Below are 25,729 nucleotides of genomic sequence, written 5' to 3'. Positions count from 1 at the left end.
CATCTATCTATATATATATAATTTATTTTTAATTAAAATATTTAATAAAAAAATAAAATTATTAAATTGATGATTTTTTAATAAAATTAAGGTAAATAAATATTTTATTATTATTATCATGAACATGTTCATTGTCTTCTTAGCTTAAATTTGCAATTGAAACTTAAAAAACAAGAAACGAGATTTACATCTAAATTTTATTTTAGCTATATTCTTCTTATTGACTTCTGGGTCGATTCTTTTGGTGGAGCCGGTTCTTCTGGTGGCACTAGAGATCCAAATTTTATAGAATATAATATAGCCTAAAAGCAAAGTCTTCCCTATGCTTCACTGTATAAATTATAGTTAACAAATTCGCTCGTATTGGGGAAAAAGTAATATCCCTATTGTAATCAACTGTGTGTAAAAGTAATTTTAAGTTACAAATTAGTTACAAAACTAATTTTGTTATTTGTGGAAACTGAAATCAAGAAAGGAAAGAGAGGAGGCATGTAGCGGTTGGAAAAAGGAAAAAGGTTGGATTAGCGTTGAGATGGGAGATATTACGAGATGCTTGGCCACTTTCTCGGCAGTTGGAGGTTGAGGCATCAAGATTTGGTTGGGATGAGATCAAACGAGGAGGATCCGATTGCCTTGGGGAGACCTCATGAATGTCTACGAAGTTGCGGGAAGAGGTTTCAGAGGTTTGTTACACTTTTTGTGTTACATGTATGCTATTTCGTTTTGGATTTCTTTTTATGACAGATGCCTAAACTAGCGAGATTCTCCCCTGGTTGAAGAACCCTCCCGCGAGCATCGGCATCTTGATTTCTTGAAAATGAACAGCAATTTGTATTCATGAAACCCTTGTTGGATGTGCTGTCATTTATGTTAAATTGTTGTATTTATCTCTGAATGTGGTTTACTTATTGTTTGTTTGCAGCCCTCAGTGGATGTGTTCCACGATATGATGCATGAATTGAAAAAATTAAGAAAACAGAGATGGTGCAAACCAAGGATTTTTGGTTTCGTATTTTAATGACTTGCTAGATAGTCCGATGTTTCATCCTCTTGCCAATGGGTCTAAACTGAATGGAATCTATCAACTTCCTTTAAGATATCAGATGGTTGCTTCTTATTTCTATTTGAAGTTGATATGGCACGTGTCATGGGGACCAAATAGTGTCATCACTTTTCCTAGTGTTCCATGAATGAAGCCATGGTACTGGTGGTCATGGCTGGTTCTCCCCTTAGGGCTTCCTTGGCACGAGCAGAGGCGTCAGACAATAGGGTATGGTGCAGATATTCCTCTGGTTATAGCCGAGTCACTGTTTTACTTGGTCACTCTGGCTCTATCAATGATTGCTTGCAAAGGCTCCCAAACAGCTTCATCTAAGTTCTGCTTCTTGAAATCAAAACAGGGTTGGTCATTCTATTCTATTGTTCCCAAGCTGTTGGTTCTATTAGTATGGTGGGAAGTTATTTGCTTCCATTTTTCTTGCTTGTTCCAAGAACAAATAATCCTCTGATTGGTTGGGGAGTTCATTTACTCAGTTCCATGTCAATTGGGGTCTTGTTTTACACGCTTTTCAGCTCCCAGTTTTGCCCGTGTTCATCCCTTGGTTGGGTATATTTGGTGTACTTTTTGTCATGTCCTTTCCTCTTTTTTTTCCAATGGCATAGTAAAAGCATATCAGTAGCAGTATATGATGCTCTGGTTACTCTGTTTGCATGGTGGGCTCTTGGAAGAGCAATGTCAATGTTGTCAAAATCTGAGCAGCCACAGTTTTAGATCACCAAAGTTTGTTGATGGAAATTCATTCTAAACATCGCCATGAAATATACTCATCTCAGAAAACACGTTGGAGAACCTGCATTTCTTTTTATACAACCTACTGAGTTTTTTTTTTGAGTTCTAAACTCCTCACAAGAGGTGAGCGGGCTGAATCAGAAGGCCTCAAATTCTGATGGATTTCTAATTCTGTTAAAGATATGCAGAGGCAATGTTTGAGTGAACTCTCTAATAGAAAGAATATCTCAAAATTGTGACATTCTTAATGATATATATATCTATATATATATATATATATATATATATATATATATCTAGTTCCTGTTATCTTCTAGATGGTTATCTCATTATTAATTCATTTATTCTTGTGCATTGTTGACTAATGGAAACTGCGAATTCTTCCATGTTGACACGTTTTACTGTTTTGTATTATTTTTCCAGCAAGAGCTGAGTTCAATACTAGGTATTTAGTATATGAAGCGAGCCTATTTGATTCATATTATCAAATGCTCAAGTTTACATAGAAATCTATTATACCGTGGCTGCAGCTCACTTAGGTGTACTGAGAGTTAACTAGTTAGTCACAGTGCATGCTAATCCTAAATTATAAGAGAGTTTATGTAGTCACACTAATCCTAAATTATATGGTAGAATTTTGGAAAAGGGACTATGTGTTGCACACATCAAAGAAAGGCTATTATGATAAGTTATGGGATGCACTAAGGATTAACCATCGTGTTATAGAGGTATGTTCTTTTATGGATAGAACTATTGAGTCATATTCCTTTAGGAAAATGATATGTGATTACCTTATGCTAACGTAACTATTATCTTAGTTTCTTGTTGAACGAGATGTGTAAGCACACGAGATTTGTGTTAGATTTCATTAGAGAGGGTATACATACGCATGCAGGAAGAGACAACAAGTTGTGTTAGTTTGCTTTACATGTTTGCAGGCAACAAAAGTAATGGCTAAAGGACTAGCTCTTTTGATAAAGTTTATGTAAATTTTCATGTAAGCAGATTATAACTGATGTTGTAGTTAGTCCCTTCAAGGGTATGCCTTAATGTTTTGTCCTCTAAGAATATGTGCTTGAGCGAAGGGAAATGCTAGATAATATGATTATTTATAAATGTAATCATGATGTCAATGTTGATAATGATAACACGGGCAGGTAAAGTTGGATTGCTTGTGCAAGGAATAGATTATATCTAACGTTGTGGCAGGAAAAGGAATAATGGTCCATGCAGATGAGTTTGAGTTGCGGGATCATACATTGCTAGAACAATCATGCCACAAGGAATGTTGCATGTGGCGGTATGTAAGTAAAGGGTTTCATGGAAAATGTAATAGATCATAGCTAATTATGTGACAACTTAATGATAATTCATTGTAATAATTTTATAACGATGGTTAAGGGATGGAATCCCTTATAAGCCATTGAGTGAGGGGTGAAAATCCTCACGAGCGTTTAATAATAAGATTAAACGTTTGCTGGTTTTCACCCTACGGGGTTTCCAGGGTATATCAGTGTTCAATGGTGTGATTGCCTTTTGTGTCAATTTGATGATGTTGAATACTTGATGATGATGATTCTTTATTGGTTGTGATAATCATAATGTCCAAGTAAGAGATTAATTAATATGGTTAAGGAAATCATGAAATGGATGCAAGGTGGATGCAAGGTTCATGAGACAGTTTATGTTATTACACTACAACAGTGGTTGTTAAGGGTTATGTATCTTACTGTCCTCTACTGTAATTACTTTATGTACTAATTAATTTTATATCTAATGGTTAATGATGAATGTGGAGTTGTGAATTGGATAATTACTTGTGGTAATTTGTATAAAAATTCTAACTCCCTGCTTTTACATGTGTGGTTTTCGAGGTACGTTACAAGTGGTATCAGAGCTAAAGGTTGCAGTACTGGTGCCTTTGGGAATGGGTAAGCGGAAAAGAAATTGAGGTATGCCACCAATGGCATTAACTCAGGTATGAGTTTAACCATTCACATATTGATTTATGTAGTACACTACTTTCGACATGATATGTGTGATTCATGTTTATAACTGTTTTGCGTAGTAAGTAATAAAGTTGGTTGCATAACTATTGGATTCTTGATGAGGATGAAAGACAATAAAACTTTTGTCACACTTATGAACAATATTGAACACTCATTACACTTATGAACAATACTAAGGAAAGTGACAATCAACTACCAACTTTGATTTGCAAATATGGCAATAACAGTAATGCATTTATTGAACAAGATTGAAGTTACAATGAACGAAATTTAATAAGTCAATGCATGAATATAAATTATGGGGAACATTCTTGAATAGGAGAACAAGTTGTTTCAAAAGGACATTAGAAGAACCCCTATAGATATTGAAATATGCTATGAGTCAAGTAGTGAGACGTGATTGCAATAACTAATTTTTTATTAAGTCTTGTCATGGATGCATGAAGATGATTGGTAGTTGAGATTGGTTAGTGTTGTATGACTAACCATTAGAACCTATATGCATTAATTGCATTGGATTTAAAATTATTACAATTCGTGAACAAGCGATGGTTTGATTGGTGTCACATGCGTGGAATGTGTGTATGATGATTCTTACTCTCTCTATGCTACAGTTCCAATTGTTTATGAGAAGAGTTCTTAATTTTATTCACCATGAGAATGCTTGATGAATAGTATATGCTTATGTCTTAATAGATTTAATGATGTTTCCATCTAATTCTTTGAGAATCACTAGCATGGTATGAGTTTTATGTTAATCATTACTTGTTGTGAGATAAAATCATTTGAGCCTCGATTTAATGATGGTTGAATTTATCTCTACTATGGGAATGACGGATTTCTTATGCATGTTGCATTCTAGTGTGAAGTTAATTGTAGAAGCATGTTTAGTGGGTAACATTTCTAGCACCCATTCATGGTAGAATTACATGTGACAATTATTCATAAATAGACTACCTGTGTTAATGCAGCTGCTAGTAAACCCTAACTACCTTCCCCAACTGTAGATGCTTCCAAAGGAAAAGGAAGCAAGGGGAAGGAAGAAAAACGTGCTGTAGGGACAGACGGAGAAGGGAAAAAGAATCGCTAAGTCTGGTGATGACCAGATAGCGCTTGATGTGCATGTGAGTATTCCTTTGACAATGCTTAAGGAGTTGGAAAACGATAACTATAGTGTATTGATGTTAATGATTTTTGTAATGTCTCCTGGAAGTCATTATTCTGAAATGGTCACATAGTAGTGTTAAGATAGTTGTTGCATCTAACATCAAGTGGTAACTCTGGTGCATGTGTGACACTTAGGGGATCATGCTTCTAATTGCATAAGTAGAGGAATTGCTTCCGATAAGGGTAGTTTAATTAGTTAGTTATGCATGTTGAACCAAGGGTTGGTCAGAACACCTTGATTATGCTTAATTATATTAATGATGCATGGCCAATGCTGGCCATAGTAAACGTAAGATAATACTCCATTAATGACAGTGTGGATTAAGAAAATAGACTATGGGTAACTGAACTATTGTTGACATTTATATGTTAATGAATATTTTCATATGCTTTTATACATGACAATATTGTATGCATGAAAATTTTTGGAAATTGAATACCTGTTAACTGATGCATATTTATAACTAACGTTGCTAATGGGATTAAGTAGTGGTAGCTTAATGGCAACAAGAAAAATCGTCACATAAATTGATGCAATGTGAATTGCAATCATAAATGAGAAATTATAATGTTATATTATATGCATGATTATGTTATTTGGAAAATCAAAATGCATACGATATGTATGATAGGTATGTTTCCCATCAATCTAGATGTTGTGAACCCATGATGAGGGTTAAGTGTAAATGCATGGTGTACATGCATGTTTGTTTTGTTAATGATAATGTTCATATGGTTCATTATGTAAATTACTTTCGGAAAGAGTAATAAAAGAGAATTTAACATTCCACATAGTTGCAGATAGTTGGGAAAGGCTAGAATGCCTTGGGTTGATGGTAGTTACCTACGCAGAGGGGTTGATGGTAGTTGTCTGCCCGGATTGAATGCCTTGGGTTGATGGAAGTTACCTACCTGGAGGGGTTGATGGTACTTGTCTGCCCAGATTCAATACCTTGGGTTGATGGCAGTTACCTGCCCAGAGGGGTTGATGGTACTTGTCTGCCTGGATTTCCTCTCCCTATAGATCAATTATCTCAGTAAGGGAAAAGAGTTTTCCAAGATGGTGAAGAGGGTAAAAATCCTGAGGCAACTCTGTTGATTTGGAGCCTGTTGGAGGAGGCCCAAAATTCCTCATAGACGGGACGCTGTTAGAGGAATAGGTAGGATGTTGCCAAGAGGAATCCTATATTGGACCCTATGTGGTCATTGGAATTCTTGAGCTGGTTGGCCAGTGGAATTCCATGTTAGACCTGGTAAGGTCTCTATCAAAGAAGCTGTCTGGATGTGAAAATGATTCGATCTGGTTGTGGAAGCCAGTTCCCATGGGTTGGGAATTCTTTAGCCTATTGTGGTTCTCATAGCTAAAGAAATTAACTAATTAGCTATATGTTATGTTAAAAATGAATTTTACATATAGTTGTGTAAAATATGTTATGCACATTTAACAGGAAATGAGTTTGGTGCTCAATAAGGAGTTATTGGAAATTTTAATTCCTTTATTGTATTATTAATCTTGTAAATGTCTTAGTAGGGCCTAAGACAATTTTCACTTGATGCAGTGATTGACTGTTTTGATGATTAGAGAGCTAGGTGCTCTTTTGGTACTTTTAGAAGTACTCTGTGGATGTCTTTAGTGAGAATTAATTCAGTGTGCTTGTGGAGCAGTGATGAGCTCTTTAATGTACTTGTAAAAGTACTGTGATTTAAAAATCATCTAACATTCCACAATTGATTGATAGTTAAAAGTATTTCATTTGACTCAGGATATTGGGACTAATTCGATTGAATTTTTTAGTCATACATTACAAGAATTACTTACCATGGAGGGTTGATGGGTTGACAAACCACTATTAAAATGCTTACGTGAAAGTACTCATGATTTTCAACAGTAGAGGGTAAGTAATTGTAAGTTGACAAAGATAATTGTTTATTATGAATTTGAATAAATGGAAATTAGAACTTGAATATTTCTGTAGTTATGAATGCTTATGATTATTGATATTTCTTATGATTATATCATTACTATTTTTGGAATGAAATCTTTCATTTTAAAGAGGAAGGATCACTTTTTGTGTGGTTTAGATGGTTATTTCTTGAGTAAAGCCTAAAGTTCCAATGAGAGATGAACACTGGGGACGGTGTTCTTGTTAAGGGGGGGAGTATGTAATATCCCTATTGTAATCAACCATGTGTAAAAGTAATTTTAAGTTACAAATTATTTACAAAACTAATTCTGTTATTTGTGGAAACTAAAATCAAGAAAGGAAAGAGAGGAGGCATGCAGCGGTGGGCGAAAAGAAAAAGGTTGGATTAGCGTTGAGATGGGAGATATTATGAGATGCTTGACCACTTTATCGGCAGTTGGAGGTTGAGGCATCTAGATTTGGTTGGAATGAGATAAAACGAGGAGAATCCAATTGCCTTAGGGAGACCTCATGAATGTCTGCGAAGTTGCGGGAAGAGGTTTCAGAGGTTTGTTACACTTTTTGTGTTACAGGTATGCTATTTCATTTTGGCTTTCTTTTTTTATGACAGATGCCTAAACTGGCGAGATTATCCCCTGGCTGAGGAACCCTCCCGCGAGCATCGGCATCTTGATTTCTTGAAAATGAACAACAATTTGTATTCATGAAACCCTTGTTGGATGTGCTGTCATTTATGTTAAATTGTTGTATTTATCTCTGAATGTGGTTTACTTATTGTTTGTTTGCAGCCCTCAGTGGTTGTGTTCCATGATATGATGCATGAACTGAAAACATTAAGAAAACAAAGATGGTGCAGACCAAGTCTTTCTGGTTTCGTATTTTAATGACTTACTAGATAGTCCAATGTTTCACCCTCTTGCCAATGGGGCTAAACTGAGTGGAATCTATCAACTTCCCTTAAGATATCAGATGGTCAATTCTTGTTTCTATTTGAAGCTGAAATGGCACGTGTCATGGGGACCAAATAGTGTCATCACTTTTCCTAGTGTTCCATGAATGAAGCCATGGTACTGGTGGTCATGGCTGGTTCTCCCATTAGGGCTTCCTTGGCACGAGAAGAGGCGTTAAATAATAGGGTATGGTGCACATATTCCTCTAGTTATAGTCGAGTCACTGTTTTACTTGGTCACTCTGGCTCTATCAATGATTGCTTGCAGAGGCTCCCAAACAGCTTCATCTAAGTTCTGCTTCTTGAAATCAGAACAGGGTTTGTCATTCTATTCTATTGTTCCCAAGCTGTTGGTTCTATTTAGTATGGTGGGAAGTTACTTGCTTCCATTTTTGCTTGTTCCAAGAACAATTAATCCTCTGATTGGTTGGGGACTTTATTTACTAGGTTCCATGTCAATTGGGGTTCTTGTTTTAAATGCTTTTCAGCTCCCAGTTTTGCCCGTGTTCACCCCTTGGTTGGGTATATTCGGTGTACTTTTTGTCATGGCCTTTCCTCTTTTTTCCAATGGCATAGTAAGAGCATATCGGTAGCAGTATATGCTGCTCTGGCTACTCCGTTTGCATGGTGGGCTCTTGGAAGAGCAATGTCAACATTGTCAAAATCTGATCAGCCACAGTTTCAGATCACCAAAGTTTGTTGATGGAAATCATTCTAAACATCGCCATGAAATATACTCTCATCTCAGAAAACACGTTGGAGACCCTGTAGTTCTTTTTATACAACCTACTGTGTTTTTTTTTTGAGTTCTAGACTCCTCGTAAGAGGTGAGCGGGCTGAATCAGAAAGCCTCATATTCTGATGGATTTCTAATTTCGTTAAAGATATGCAGAGGCAATGTTGGAGTGAACTCTATGATAGAAAGAATATCTCAAAATTGTGACATTCTTAATAGGATATATTCATATCTAGTTCATGTTATCTTCTAGATGGTTATCTCATTATTAATTCATTTATTCATATGCATTGTTGACTAATGGAAACTGTGAATTCTTCCATGTTGACACATTTTACTCTTTTGTATTACTTTTTCTAGCAAGAGCTGAGTTCAATGCTAGGTATTTAGTATATGAAGCGAGCCTATTTGATTCATATTATCAAATGCTCAAGTTTACATAGAAATCTGTTATACCCTAGCTGCAACTCACTTAGGTGTACTGAGAGTTAACTAGTTAGTCACAGTGCATGCTAATCCTAAATTATAGGAGAGTTTCTGTAGTCACACTAATCCTAAATTATATGGTAGAATTTTAGAAAAGGGAATATGTGTTGCACACATCAAAGAAGGGCTATTATGATAAGTTATGGGATGCACTAAGGAGTAGCCATTGTGTTATAGAGGTATGTTCTTTGTATGGATAGAACTATTGAGCCATATTTCTTTAGGAAAATGATATGTGATTACTTTATGCTAACGTAACTATTATCTTAGTTTCTTGTTGAATGAGATGTGTAAGCACACGAGATTTGTGTTAGCTTTCATTAGAAAGGGTATACATACGCATGCAGGAAGAGACAACAAGTTGTGTTAGTTTGCTTTACATGTTTGCAGGCATCAAAAGTAATAGCTAAAGGACTAGCTCTTTTGATAAAGTTTATGTAAATTTTCATGTAAGGAGATTATAACTGATGTTGTAGTTAGTCCCTTCAAAGGTATGCCTTAGTGTTTTGTCCTCTAAGAATATGTGCTTGAGCGAAGGGAAATGCTAGATAATATGATTATTTATAAATGTAATCATGATGTCAATGTTGATAATGATAACATGGGTAGGTAAAGTTGGATTGCTTGCACAAGGCATAGATTATATTTAGCGTTGTGGCGGGAAAAGGATTAATGGTCCATGCAGATGAGTTTGAGTTGCGGGATCATACATTGCTAGAACAATCATGCCACAAGGAATGTTGCATGTGGCGGTATGTAAGTAAAGGGTTTCATGGAAAATGTAATAGCTCATAGCTAATTATGTGACAACTTAATGATAATTCATTGTAATAATTTTATAACAATGGTTAAGGGATGGAATCCCTTATAAGCCATTGATTGAGGGGTGAAAACCCTCACGAGCGTTTAATAATAAGATTAAACATTTGCTGGTTTTCACCCTACGGGGTTTCCAGGGTATATCAGTGTTCAATGGTGTGATTACCTTTTGTGTCAATTTGATGATGTTGAATACTTGATGATGATGATTCTTTATTGGTTGTGATAAATCATAATGTCCAAGTAAGAGATGAATTAATATGGTTAAGGAAATCATGAAATGGATACAAGGTGGATGCAAGGTTCATGAGACAGTTTATGTTATTACACTACAACAGTGGTTGTTAAGGGTTATGTATCTTACTATGTATCTTAATGTCCTCTAATGTAATTACTTTATGTACTAATGAATTTTATATCTAATGGTTAATGATGAATGTGGAGTTGTGAATTGGATAATTACTTGTGGTAATTTGTATAAAAATTCCAACTCCCTGCTTTTACATGTGTGGTTTACGTTACAAATAGACGGCGTTTTGGCAAAGCCCAGGAAAGAGTTGTATTTTTGAATTTGGGTTAAGAGAATTTATTTTAAGATGGATGGAGTCTTTCATTTATTAGAAGCGAATTAGAGGGGAGTTTTTTAATTATAAGAGAAGAATTTCCATTAAGATTTAGTGTAGCAACTTGTTTAATTTCTTGGTAAACAGTGTAAACATCCAGAAGTTCTACTTAATTTTCGTAAAAATAACTTGACACTCTAACTACTCTTAATGAGCATGACAATTATTCAGTTCCTCTTAGATTTAAAATGTACGAACAAAATTTAATAATGGTAAACAAAACCTAGAATAACAATTTTTCAGTTCCTCGGAGATTTAAAATGGGCAACAAAGTTTAATAACAGTAAACCAAGATCATGCAATTAAAAAGATAAATAAATCTATAAATGTTGCTTTTTAGATTAAAAGTAGGAGAAAAGATAACTAAATCTATAAATTTTGTTTTTTAGATTAAAAGTACGAGAAAATTTTGTTGATTCATCTGAAAGTTTCATAGTGTAACACGGACATATCTCAGCTGGTGCAGGTCACTGCATTTCTTGGAGGTGGAATTTGCATAGGATTCTATTTCCATGACGTTATTGCAGATGCAATGTCCTTCTGGCATTTTATGGAATGTTGGGCGGAACGAAGCAGAGGGATTCCTATTTCCAAAAAACCTTACCACATGAGAACGGTCTTGAAGTGGGACAAGGAGAATTACTGTTAAATTGGCAACTAGGGCCAAGCTCCATGTGGGACAACTTATTTATGGCAGCTGATATTTTTATTGGATCCCTCTCGTCAAGAGGTGTAGGATTGATCCAAAGATCATCCGATTCCGATAAGTATTTATGGAGATATGAATTTATTTTGTTTATGGAATTATTATCAAGCCGACCAGCTCTAACGTAGGCTCTAGAAGCCCAACCGACGTGTCTATTCAACCTCTACATTTTTAGTATAAATAAGAGAGGATTTGGAGTCATTATAGGACACACTCTTTAGGTGATCTCCTCTCCACGTCTTGGGTTTTTGGAGAAGAGATACTAAAGAGTATGATGCCCTAGCTACAAGTACGATGCCCTAATCCAGCAACTATACGCACAGTTAAGTGTGGAAGTGAAACGGTGTTTATACGCTGGACATATTACGCTGTTTATGGTTCATGATATATACGCTCTCTACACAGTCAACGTAATGCTGGACATTGATACGCAGTCAACGTAATAGAATAATATACGCTGGCCTAATAAGCCCTAGCCGCAGTCAACTAAGGTCACTTAGCCGCAGTTGAAGGGAGAGACAACTGTACGCTGTAATGGACACAGGCCAAGCAATACGCATGAAATGAATTGTCATTCAAATGCGCAGAGCATTGGTAGTGCGGGTTCGCACGAAGTCCACCCAAGGTTAAAACGCATTACAAAGGACAAGCCAACGATATACGACAAAGGAGAGCGTGCATTACAGACTCAGAAATAGAACACAGTTCAACAATCGGGGTTTGTAGGGACACGCGTGGTCGAGATATAAGAATTGCTTATGCACAAAACTAAGCCAAGGTTGTTGGAGATTCAGTAAGAGAAACGCAGAACTAAGACAGGAAATATTTGAAAGAGTTGTTCTTCTACATTACATTATTATCATTTGTGTGTTTGTTATGGAGATTCAAAGTGCAGAAACTAGCTAGCGGAATCCAGCGCGAAGTCAGGAAAGATATCATTTTTAAGGAATATGGATCGATTTCTAGGGTTTGGGAGACGATTATGGTTTGTGTGTAGAGTCATGCTTGGTATTGAGGAGAGAAATATCCGAGCTCAAAATATAGAACTTCAAAAGAAGCTCATGCGGTTTGCACGCAGATGATGCCCTAGACTATACGCTGGGCACTGGAAATATATACGCTGGGCATTCATATAATATGCCACGCAGTCATAACATATATCTTGGAACGCAGTCTATACACGCACAATTGGAGAACTTAGCCGCTGTCCACATGGTAGCCGCATTGATATATTGACATGCTGTAACCGCAGTCATATATGGAACGCAATACATACACAGCTGAATCAAGAGCCGTAGTCAAAAGCTACAGCCAGATATGAACGCAGTTCATGTCATGTCATGACACGCTGTTCATAAGCTACAGCGAGATATGAGGGTATCTGGAATGAAGTATTAAGTGCAGTCACATTCGAATAACTGAAGTGTATAGGTAATCTCAGCATTCTAGTATTGGGTTAATCTCGCATGAATAAGAGCAGTCCTTCGGTGGCATAGAGATAAGAACGTTGTGTGATCTGGGCACATATATATAATGCAGTCTTGGGCAGCAACATGATATATTGTAGATGGGTTGTGAAACGAATACATGGAGCATGAGCAGCACATGATGGGAAGCACTATGAGATTATGTGCATGGGCAGCACAATGATACATTAGCAGGGGCAGCAGCATGATGATGATGCACATTAGTTTGAGCAAGATCATGGACATGGACAGCCGCATGATGTAGTATGCAGTGGTGCAACTAGAGAACCAGACGCAACATGATGATAGGTATCAGTTGAAGCAAAATGTCTTCAACTGATCTCATCGTTATAGGAGATGATCTATGGTTAGATCTAGATAAAGTCAAAGTGTTGACTTCTGTTGTAAATGTACTCTCTCTCTGTCTCTGCTGAATTTTGAAGATAAAAGAAGATTTGATCAAAGGGTTTCCCCACACGTTGTGGGGTTTGTCCCTGGCTCACGCCATATCTTTTGTCCTCTTGTCTTGGCTTGTCTTCTGCGTTTTATATTTATGTTCTATCGACAATTTATCGTAATGTTGATGTGATTGCTAACTGTGAAAATTTAAATAAATTGCTCTAGCATAGAACATACCTAATCTTAACATGGTATCGGAGCTGAGGTGAAGACAATGCCTAAGCAAGAGTGAAATAGCAATCACCAAAGACAGTTGGGACAAGACAGAAGGATCAATGGGTTCCTCATAATTCACCGAGGTTGAATTCAAAGCAAAGAATGTTATCAGAATGGCGCAGCGGAAGGTTTTGATGGTCCATCTTAAGATCACTTCATTGGGAAGTTTGGATCTAAGGGTGGAAGGAAAGGTGGATGCCTTGTTGAAATAAGTTCGGTCGTTACACGAAGGAGTGTCCAAATGGTAGAGACACATCTCTTGATGAAGATAACAATCATTCCTGGGACATCTTCAATGATCAAAAGAATGACTGGTAATGCAGGTCATCAAGGAATTGGTCGACTCTTCCATGAAAGCAAGGAACCCCAAAATCTCTTTTATGTACCTGATCGAACCCGGTGTCCATCTCGGAAATGGAAGTCAAAGGTTACAGGGTGGCACTTATAGATGGAAAGGTACGTGTTTGAAAATAGATCTTTTAAAGATGTTTTTCATGGTTGTATCAAGTTGCAGGAAGTCCACTGGGGACCATGTCCATTGACTCAACTCCGAAGGTCTGTGAGTCAGATGGTGACTAGGTTGCCTGAATTCAAAAACAAGCGTGAAGGTACATGTCTGAAATGTACCGAAGGAAAATATTATAAGGGGACCATTCCCCTCATGCAGCAGGTTCACAGGTTTGGAACAACCCGAGGAGTTTGAGAATCATGATCAAGGAATCTCATGTATACAGGTGGAAGAAAGCCCTCTATGGCTTGAAGAAAAACACCTCAGGCATAATATGAGAGGATTGCTAGCTATCTAATGTAGCTGAGATTCACTAGGAGTGAAACTGATCCAAACCATTACTCAAAGGTTGTGGATGATAAACCTCTCATACCGGCACCTATGTCTGACAGGTGCAGACCCTCTCATTTATAGGAGACAAAGGGAGTTGGATTCTGGATGTGGGAAGATAAGATGCAAGCTTGTGACTGCCTCGAGGATCTTAACTTTTAGAAGTTATATGGTAATGATGTCGGACCAGATTTGGGAAATGCCTCTGAGTTTCATAAACTCATTCGCGTTGATGTTCTTGGAGAACCTCCGTCTGGACATCTGTGTTGCAGTTAGCATGGTGAGATCATCTTTGGTTGAGCCTCACTAGATTGGTGCCAAGAATCTTCTAAGATATCTTCAGGGCACAATCTCTCATGAATTGAGATACACTACCGGAAATATGAAACCACATGATTATTCAAATGATGAGTGGGCAGGAAGTATGGAGGATCACTAGAGCACCTCTCAGTGCTGTTTGGAATCTTCCTTGATATCCTGGATAAGCAGGAAGCAGAAGTCGGTGACTCTGAGCACCACCAACGCAGAATACATTGCTGATAGTATGGCCTTCTGTGAGGTAGTCTGGTTGCTGAAGCTCTTTAGTGAGCTGTTTGTACACATGATGAATACCACTGTGAATCTCTGTGACAACCAGAGATGGGATTTGATTATTGAGGAATCCCGTATTTGACAATTGCTCTAGCAGATAGACATTAATTACTGCCTTATCTGGGATATGGTAAGTCGATGATCAAGGAGGCTCCATCACACTGAGATGATGTACAGGACAGAGCCCTGAGGAAAGATCAAATTTGTGATTTTCCCGAACGACTTGGAGTCGTCGAGAGACCTTTGTAAAAGGGTCTTGCATGCTGCATACATTGAGCTCTAGGAGCTTTGGGGGGCTTGCAGTTCTATTGGAGCAACATACGACCACAGGGTGACTCACCCTCCCCTGGTGGTGCGCACTGAAACAAGATGATTCACTCTCTTGTGGGACAAGATGATTCGCTCTCTTTTGTAGCAGGATTGTTGTGTTTTCCTGTGAGGCCTGGATTGATGTGTTCTCCATGGCGATTGTAGCAGGAATCATGTGTTATCCTGTGAGGCCTGGATTGATGTGTTCTCCATGGCAGCATGGATTGATGTGTTCTCCATGGCGATTGTAGCAGGATTGATGTGTTCTCCTATGAGGACAGGATTGATTAAGTTCTCCTGTCGAGGCTTCCTACCCATGCAGTCTGGGACTCATGGGAAGTACCTCTCATCTGATCAATGAGCAGGGAAATGAAATTAGGGACCATAGTAATACCGATGGATGCATCGTTGTATCTACCGTACTGCCTACGCTAGGATGTCCTCCATTGATATGGGATCAATGATACTGGTCTGGGACCAGTGGTAGGAGTTTTACATGCTATGACGTTAACTTCGGGTCGGCTGAGATTGGTCTGGGACCAGTGGTACATACTCCAAGACTGACTTCGTGTCAGTGCAGTACTGGTCTGGGACCAGTGAGAGTGGTACATACTATGACACTGACTTCGGGTCGGTTGATACTGGTCTGGGACCAGTGGTACACTCTCTGAGACTGAGATACTGGTCTAGGACTAGTGGTAGGAGTGGTACTTACTATGAAGCTGACTTCGGGTCAGTTGAGACTGGTCTTGGACTAGTGGTATGCACTCTGAGACTGACTTCAGGTCAGTGGAGAATGATATGACTCATTCTCGATCAATTCTTCTTCTTCATAGTTCAGCGGAGATGAGCAGAGCAGAGCAAAGCTAGCAGAGCTGAGCTGAGCATAGTAGAGCCAGTAGAGCTGAGCAGAGCAGAGCCATCAGATCCAGCAGCGCTGAGCACAACAAAGCCGAGCCAGCAGAGCTGAGCAGAGCATAGCAAAGCCAACAGAGCTGAGTAGAGCCAGCAGAGCTAGGCAGAGTAGTGCAAGGCACTAATGGCAGAGATAGTACAGTCGTACATATGGATCAGCGGATGGAGTTCTCCCTAGTTGAGAGGGAGTGTTAAATTGGCAACTAGGGCCAAACTCCATGTGGGTCAACTTATTTATGGCAGCTGATATTTTTATTGGATCCCTCTCGTCGAGAGGTGTAGGATTGATCCAAAGATCATCCGATTCCGATAAGTATTTATGGAGATATGAATTTATTTTGTTTATGTAATTATTATCAAGCCGACCAGCTCTTACGTAGGCTCTAGAAGCCCAACCGACGTGTCTATTCAACCTCTACGTTTTTAGTATAAATAAGAGAGGATTTGGAGTCATTATAGGACACACTCTTTAGGTGATCTCCTCTCCACGTCTTGGGTTTTTGGAGAAGAGATACTAAAGAGTATGATGCCCTAGCTACAAGTACGATGCCCTAATCCAGCAACTATACGCACAGTTAAGTGTGGAAGTGAAACGATGTTTATACGCTCGACATATTACATTGCTTATGGTTCATGATATATACGCTCTCTACATAGTCAACGTAATGTTGGACATTGATACGCAGTCAACGTAATAGAATAATATACGTTGGCCTAATAAGCCCTAGCCGCAGTTGAAGGGAGGGACAATTGTATGCTGTAATGGACACAGGCCAAGCAATACGCATGAAATGAATTGTCATTCAAATGCGCAGAGCATTGGTAGTGCAGGTTCGCACAAAGTCCACCCAAGGTTAAAACTCATTATAAAGGACAAGCCAACGATATACGACAAAGGAGAGTGTGCATTACAGACTCAGAAATAGAACACAGTTCAACAATCGGGGTTTGTAGGGACACGCGTGGTCGAGATATAAGAATTGCTTATGCACAAAACTAAGCCAAGGTTTTTGCACATTCAGTACAAGAAACGCATAACTAAGACAGGAAATATTTGAAAGAGTTGTTCTTCTACATTACATTATTATCATTTGTGTGTTTGTTATGGAGATTCAAAGTGCAGAAACTAGCTAGCGGAATCCAGCGCGAAGTCAGGAAAGATATAATTTTTAAGGAATATGGATTGATTTCTAGGGTTTGGGAGACGATTATGGTTTGTGTGTAGAGTCATGCTTGGTATTGAGGAGAGAAATATCCGAGCTCAAAATATAGAACTTCAAAAGAAGCTCATGCGGTTTGCATGCAGATGATGCCCTAGACTATACGCTGGGCAATATATACGCTGGGCATTCATATAATATGCGACGCAGTCATAACATATATCTTGGAACGCAGTCTATACACGCACAATTGGAGAACTTAGCCGCTGTCCACATGGTAGCCGCATTGATATATTGACATGTTGAATCAAGAGCCGTAGTCAAAAGCTACAGCCAGATATGAATGCAGTTCATGTCATGTCATGACACGTTGTTCATAAGCTATAGCGAGATATGAGGGTATCTGGAATGAAGTATTAAGTTCAATCACATTCGAATAACTGAAGTGTATAGGTAATCTCACTATTCTAGTATTGGGTTAATATCGCATGAATAAGAGCAGTCCTTTGGTGGCATCGAGATAAGAAAGTTGTGTGATCTGGGCACATATATATAATGCAGTCTTGGGCAGCAACATGATATATTGTAGATGGGTTGTGAAATGAATACGTGGAGCATGAGCAGCACATGATGGGAAGCACTATGAGATTATGTGCATGGGCAGCACAATGATACATTAGCAGGGGCAGAAGCATGATGACGATGCACATTAGTTTGAGAAATATCATGGACATGGACAGCCGCATGATGTAGTATGCAGTGGTGCAACTAGAGAACCAGATGCAGCATGATGATAGGTATCAGTTGAAGCAAAATGTCTTCAACTGATCTCATCGTTATAGGAGATGATCTATGCTTAGATCTAGATAAAGTCAAAGTGTTGACTTCTGTTGTAAATGTACTCTCTCTCTCTCTCTGCTGAATTTTGAAGATAAAAGAAGATTTGATCAAAGGGTTTCCCCACACGTTGTGGGGTTTGTCCCTGGCTCGCGCCATATCTTGTGTCCTCTTGTCTTGGCTTGTCTTCTGTGTTTTATATTTATGTTCTATCTGCAGTTTATCGTAATGCTGATGTGATTGCTAACTGTGAAAATTTAAATAAATTGCTCTAGCATAGAACATACCTAATCTTAACATGGTATCGGAGCTAAGGTGAAGACAATGCCCAAGAAAGAGTGAAATAGCAATCACCAAAGACAGTTGGGACAAGACAGAACGATCAATGGGTTCCTCATAATTCACCGAGGGTGAATTCAAAGCAAAGAATGTTATCAGAATGGCGCAGTGGAAGATTTTGATGGTCCATCTTAAGATCACTTCATTAGGAAGTTCGGATCTAAGGGTGGAAGGAAAGGCGGATGCCTTGTTGAAATAAGTTCGACCGTTATGCGAAGGAGTTCCCGAATGGCAGAGACACATCTCTTAATGAAGATAACAATCATTCCTGGGACATCTTCTATGATCAAAAGAATGACTAGTAATGCAGGTCTTCAAGGAATTGGTCGACTCTTCCACGAAAGCAAGGAACCCCAAAATCTCTTTTATGTACCTGATCGAACCAGGTGTCCATCTCGGAAATGGAAGTCAAAGGTTACAGGGTGGCACTTATCGATGGAAAGGTACGTGTTCGAAAATAGGCCTTTTAAAGATCTTTTTCATGGTTGTATCAAGTTGCAGGAAGTCCACTGGGGACCATGTCCATTGACTCAACTTCGGAGGTCTGTGAGTCAGATGGTGACTAGGTTGCCTGAATTCAAAAACAAGCGTGAAGGTACATGTCTGAAATGTACCGAAGGAAAATATTATAAGGGGACCATTCCCCTCATGTAGCAGGTTCACAGGTTTGGAACAACCCGAGGAGTTTGAGAATCATGATCAAGGAATCTCATGTATCAGGTGGAAGAAATCCCTCTATGGCTTGAAGAAAAACACCTCAGGCATAATATGAGAGGATTGCTAGTTGTCTAATGCAGCTGAGATTCACTAGGAGTGAAACCGATCCAAACCATTACTCAAAGGTTGTGGATGATAAACCTCTCATACCGGCACCTATGTCTGACAGGTGCAGACCCTCTCATTTATAGGAGACAGAGGGAGTTGGATTCTGAATGTGGGAAGATAAGATGCAAGCTTGTGACTGCCTCGAGGATCTTAACTTTCAGAAGTTATATGGTAATGATGTTGGACCAGATTTGGGAAATGCCTCTGAGTTTCATAAACTCATTCGCGTTGATGTTCTTGGAGAACCTCCGTCTGGACATCTGTGTTGCAGTTAGCATGGTGAGCTCATATTTGGTTGAGCCTCACTATATTGGTGCCAAGAATCTTCTAAGATATCTTCAGGGAACAATCTCTCATGAATTGAGATACACTACCGGAAATATGAAACCACATGATTATTCGAATGATGAGTGGGCAGGAAGTATGGAGGATCACTAGAGCACCTCTCAGTGCTGTTTGGAATCTGCCTTGATATCCTGGATGAGCAGGAAGCAGAAGTCGGTGACTCTGAGCACCACCAAGGCAGAATACATTGCTGATAGTATGGCCTTCTGTGAGGCAGTCTGGTTGCTGAAGCTCTTTAGTGAGCTGTTTGTACACATGATGAATATCATTATGAATATCTGTGACAAACAGAGATGGGATTCGATTATTGAGGAATCTCGTATTTGACAATTTCTCCAGCAGATAGACATCAATTACTGCCTTATCTGGGATATGGTAAGTCGATGATCAAGGAGGCTCCATCACACTGAGATGATGTACAGGACAGAGCCTTGAGGAAAGATCAAATTTTTTATTTTCCCGAACGACTTGGAGTCGTCGAGAGATCTTTGTAAAAGGGTCCTGCATGTTGCATACATTGAGCTCTAGGAGCTTTGGGGGGCTTGCAGTTCTATTGGAGCAACATACGACCACATGGTGACTCACCCTCCCCTGGTGGTGCGCACTGAAACAAGATGATTCGCTCTCTTGTGGGACAAGATGATTCGCTCTCTTGTGTAGCAGGATGATTAGTTCTCCTGTGAGGCCTGGATTGATGTGTTCTCCATGGTGATTGTAGCAGGATTGATGTGTTCTCCTGTGAGGCCTGGATTGATCTAGATCTCATAGGCCACAATCACTCTCATGATATGGGTAAGGGAGTGACTAGAAACCCAAAGTTTCTCTCACATTCTTGCCTACCAGCTACCACAGACTAAAGTTTCCAGTTTTGTGCTAGTGACCCTGGGATTTAAGCCAATTTTTCAGGCCCAGAGCCCAAGTCACCACCCAGAATGGAGTGATAGATTTAAATTATTAAAAGTACAAGGAAACAATGATGCAAAAGAAATAAGTTGAACAAGACCATACCCATATCCCTACTAGCCATGACATGCATTTAGTCAAACATATCATCAACATGTAACCTACAGGTGTAAATAACATAATTAAGTATGGGGATCTCATACTTATCTAAGAATCTCTATGAACCATTTTTCCCTCATGTCATTTGTTGCACTATCATCTATTAGGTCATAGACACATTATCCATTCATGTACAAGTAAAAACATGTTGACAGCCATACATCGTCATTGTCATAAAATGTATATATAAATACACATATACATCAATATATTTACACATGAAAATCAAGGGGATGAATTTCTCATTAATGAATGCAATGAACCAACTAGAGATGGGACTATCACGTTCCACCTGACCATAGATTAGATGAGCCAAGTCTCTCTTCAGCCAATCACCCTCGTGCCATATTCAAAGCAGGAATGTGGGACTCATAGAACATACCAAAAACATCAATCAACATGGATGCCACTAGAGTTCTCCACCTAGACCGTGAGGAATTTGAGTGCCTCGTAGTCTCTCAGGATTTATCATGCATTCATAGTCTGATCTAGGGATCACGAGGCCCTACATCGAGACATACTCTCCAGGATTTACTGTGCATCCCATCCTGGGATAATTAGGCCAAACGGAGAGAAAATCCATCTCTTGGCTTTGCCGTATATCCCTCCATTCACCGGCAATGATTCCTAAACAGAAGTACACAATTTGGCTTTACCACAACCCACAATTCAATTCAGGGGTTACTAGGCTAGTGGCTTCGTGATCCTCAGTCCGGTTCGGGGAGCACTCAGACCATGTGTTTGTCAATTCAAAGATCCACCCCTCTCAACTTTGAATCCATTCCGTCCATCCCACATAAACCGTATGAGAGAACCCATCTCATCAAAGCTATCAGGAAATGGTAACGCTAGGGTGAAGAACGTTGTCACACCTGGAAAAACCCATGCCATAATAGAAAAAAACCACATGCAATCCCATTCATCCCAAATCTAATGAGGAAAATACACATGAAATTTGACACCTGCAATGAATTCTATTGTAGCTGCTTCATCTTGCCTTTCCCTACTTGATCTTTGCTTCCTCTTGCCTTCTTTTCCTTTCTTACTCCAATGCCAAAATTGCTCCAAGAAACTCTAAGTTTCTAAGAGTATGTGAGAGAGAGAATAATGAGAGAACTCCAAAACTCAACTAACAAAAGGTTACACTAACCAACCTTGCCCATTGATCCTCAAAATCCTTTTTATTAATGAGGCCTCTAATTTCTTCATTTTCCATTATTTTCCTTCATTTTCCTCCTCACATGCAACATGTGACCTTTCACCTCTCTTTTCTCCTAATTTCCATTATTTTCATAAATAAATGTGTCAAAAAATCCATTTTGCCTTTCCATATACTTAGTCATTGCCTTTGCCAATTCCCTTAGCCATAAACAACCAAATGAACACACCCTAGGATGTCCTTCCCAACATTCAGCTTCGAATATGTGTCCCATCGACTGTGGTTTTATATATGTTTACATGGAATTTTTACCAAGGTTGTTACAGGATCATCCACCTTGGGGGACACTGCCCTCGGTGTTTAATGACACCTATAACCAACAAGGTTGTTGAAAACAAAAAATACTTTCCACGAAGCTTTATAACATAGCTCGTTGCAAAATTTACAATGACCATTTGCTAAAACATAACATCATGACCAGATAACAACCATACCGCATATTGGAGCTTTATAACACAACTCATTATCGTATTTATAATAACCACATATACATGTATACACATCTACTAAACCAAAAAATAAGAGAATATGATGCCCGTGTCAATCAACAAGGGAATCTAGAGGCTCACACCTCCACCCTCAAGGTAATACCAATATTCACCTCCTTCCCAAGAATTCCAAAATCCACTATCACAGTCAACGCTGCATCCAATGTCTGGCACGATAATCCTGCGCCACTTATCCTTTGAGTGAATAGTTACCAGCGCATTGTTTTAGGGCACATTCCTAATGTACATCTGATTCCATCTGGAAATGGTCATGATCGAAACAAATATATCCCAAGCCTTTCCTTCTCTGCTACACAGTCCTTCGGGAAATCCAATCACCCCTTCCATGCAATCACTCACCTTCCAAGTTCCCTAGCATCCCCTACCATGGGTGATACATCCCTTGGCAAGGCTTCCTCACATTAGAAGATCAAACAACCAAGGACTATACCTACCTTAAAACCATCATACTAGTCATAGCATGCTCACGGCAATCAATGGTAACTACTGGGTACCAGTGTCCCACAATGGACCTGCTCCTGAATGCTTTACCAACATATTGTTGCATGTTCCAATTTCTTTCGATGTTGTTGCTAATTCTTGCAGTTGATTTCAACCACTCAATCAGGCATGTTCATGCATTCCTGTTCCAATCACATAACTTCCATTAAATTTAAAATTAATCGAAATAAATTCAGATCTTACCTCATTGGTAGCTTGTCAATAAAGAACACTTGCAATTTTGTTCGCTTCCTGACACAACAAGTCAAACTAACTGTTTGATTAAACATCATGTGTAAACATATCACATTTGGTTAGCTCAAAACACAACTATCATAGATCAACATCATAAATCATATGTAGCCATCATAAAATAGATTCATATATCACATGTAATCATCATACGCCATAATCATAAATCACATGCATGATAAAACTGAAATAAAATGTTGATACTTGTTCTTTCATCAATCCTTAGCTTCTACCTTTGTCTTTATTTCGTACGCACTCTCGATCGGTTGCCACACCAGAAAAACACCCAGTTTCTTCTCCTAAACCATGTGAACATACACATAGTGTGCATGACACATATACAACTACACATGTCATACAACACCATGAAATACATTCATCTACACCTGGTTTACCATACAACACAACACGTATACGTACACAATGTACATCACAAGACATACATATCTACACAATGCACAACACCACAAAATGCATACACATACACCTGATATCCAATAAAATTCATACATATATACCTGATGTACAATGCCACACAATACATGTACCCACACTTGGCATACAACACAACAAAATACATGTAATATAGAAAGTACAACACAAGGAATACACATGTCACAATACCATGACTACACAATGCACATACATAGTGTTGCATGCCTACAACATCATGTACTACACATGCACATAATACCACACGTACACTAGTACAATATGTACAACATGTACACAATACCACTTGTACACCACACCACCTGCAAAACATGTGCATGACATCACATGTAAACGACACCAACTCACAACGTGTACACAACGCCACATTTACACGACACCACCTGTACAATGTGTACACAACACTACATGTACACAGTACCACATGCACGACACTACATGTACCACATGCATGACACTACATGTACCACATGCATGACATGTACATAGAACTACCTACACACAACGCCAATTGTACAACATGTTCATAACACTACATGCACACAACACCATATGTACATAGCACCACCTGTACAACATGCACACAACACCATAATTACATAACATTGCATATCTAACACGTACATATCATCATTTGTACACAATACTACATATACAACCTGTACATAGCACCATCTATACCCATCACTGCAGATGCAATATTCGCACAACAATACATGCATATAACATCACCTATGCAACATGTGCACAACAATAATACAACACATCCCAACCCACACTGTCTTTACCAAGCAACCTTGCTTCCAGCGTCTTATCCATGCTTATCCTAACACACTACAGACCACACTGCCTTCACCTTGTTGATGTATCCCTCGGTATAAGCTATCCATAACATAAGCATAGGCATAATACAAGCATACAATATAAATTCATATACACATGATACTGACCTCATATATTTGTCATGACTACTCTTCCCACTTGATTCCTCATAGCCAAGAACCATTTTATGTCATTCGCCTACGTAAGCAATCATTCTTCCACAAGAACGATCCTAAAAACCCTATCTGACAGTGACATGGGTGCATGGATACATAGGTATATACATATATATAAACATTAGCATAAAAAAATCACGGTCCTTTCAGACAACGACATACATACACACATATATATACATATAAATGTTAGCATTAATAATCATGATCCAAGATGACCTTATCAGACATGACATACATACACACCTACATGTATACATATATAAACATAAGCATAATCATAATCATAACGTAATTACCATATATCAAGGTTAAGGTTTAAAATAACTTCTTTTATTCATGCAACACATGCTCAACATTAATAATAGTATTTCCCAACATAGCCAAGGGATTTGACACCTCAGATCCATTTACTTTACCTTTTCCTATTACCTTTCTCATGACTATACTTCCAACGTCCATCTACACCAATGGACCCAACCATTCCAGCCAATTGTCATAGTCTTACCTTCCGCTATGCTTACTCATGCACCGATCTTCATCCGTGTCTTACATTACTTGTTGAGTACCACACAACTCTCCTCAAGCTCCATTAACTTTCATGTTTCCCATACAGGAAACCCAAGAAACAATTGGGAAGAAAATGATGGAAAACCAACAATAATATGACACCGCCAAAAAAGTGGGATAGCTATGCACCAAACACACGCAAAATCGCAAACCAAGTGCAACAATCACAAAATACCGAAAGCACAAGACTAACCACAAACACCATGACTCAATCCCCATGGTTCCCAGGGAAAGCTCAACAAGAGCCTTCTTCAAAATTTCATGGCAATATTGTTGTCATTCAATCCCTTGCATCATGTTGTCATTGACACATAATTGTTAGTGCATATATAAACATAACAATACACCAATTGCCTCACCTTTCTATTTTAAGCATGTTGCTTGCAACTGAACACATCCACGCCATCTCTCAAGGGACTCCAATCCTTTGACAGATCCACCTGTAACTAAAGACTAGCTAATATACCTGTCAAGTACAAGTTCATGAATATATCATATATCCACATAAAGTCAAACAAAATCAAGGTTAAGAATACTTCCTGTATGCAAAACACTCATTCGTTTGGAATTAGGGTTTCCAATCACAACCAAAGTAATTCTTGCCCAATTCCTTTCTTTTACCTATTTACCTTGTTGCACTTGAGGCTTAGTATACAAAACATCAACTATTACCTTGT

General features: G+C 38.6%; 1 pseudogene; it reads left to right on the top strand.

The window, feature by feature from the left end:
- Positions 1-650: 650 nt before the first annotated feature.
- Positions 651-8,559, top strand: LOC149208973 (putative glucuronosyltransferase PGSIP8; annotated as a pseudogene).
- The last annotated feature ends 17,170 nt before the right edge of the window (positions 8,560-25,729 follow it).

Source organism: Pinus tabuliformis, chromosome 1_2 (genome assembly GCF_031772625.1).
Source record: "Pinus tabuliformis cultivar Carrire ecotype Pingquan chromosome 1_2, CPIR1, whole genome shotgun sequence".
Taxonomy (NCBI): Eukaryota; Viridiplantae; Streptophyta; class Pinopsida; order Pinales; family Pinaceae; genus Pinus; species Pinus tabuliformis.
This window is presented reverse-complemented; position numbering and strand designations above follow the sequence as displayed.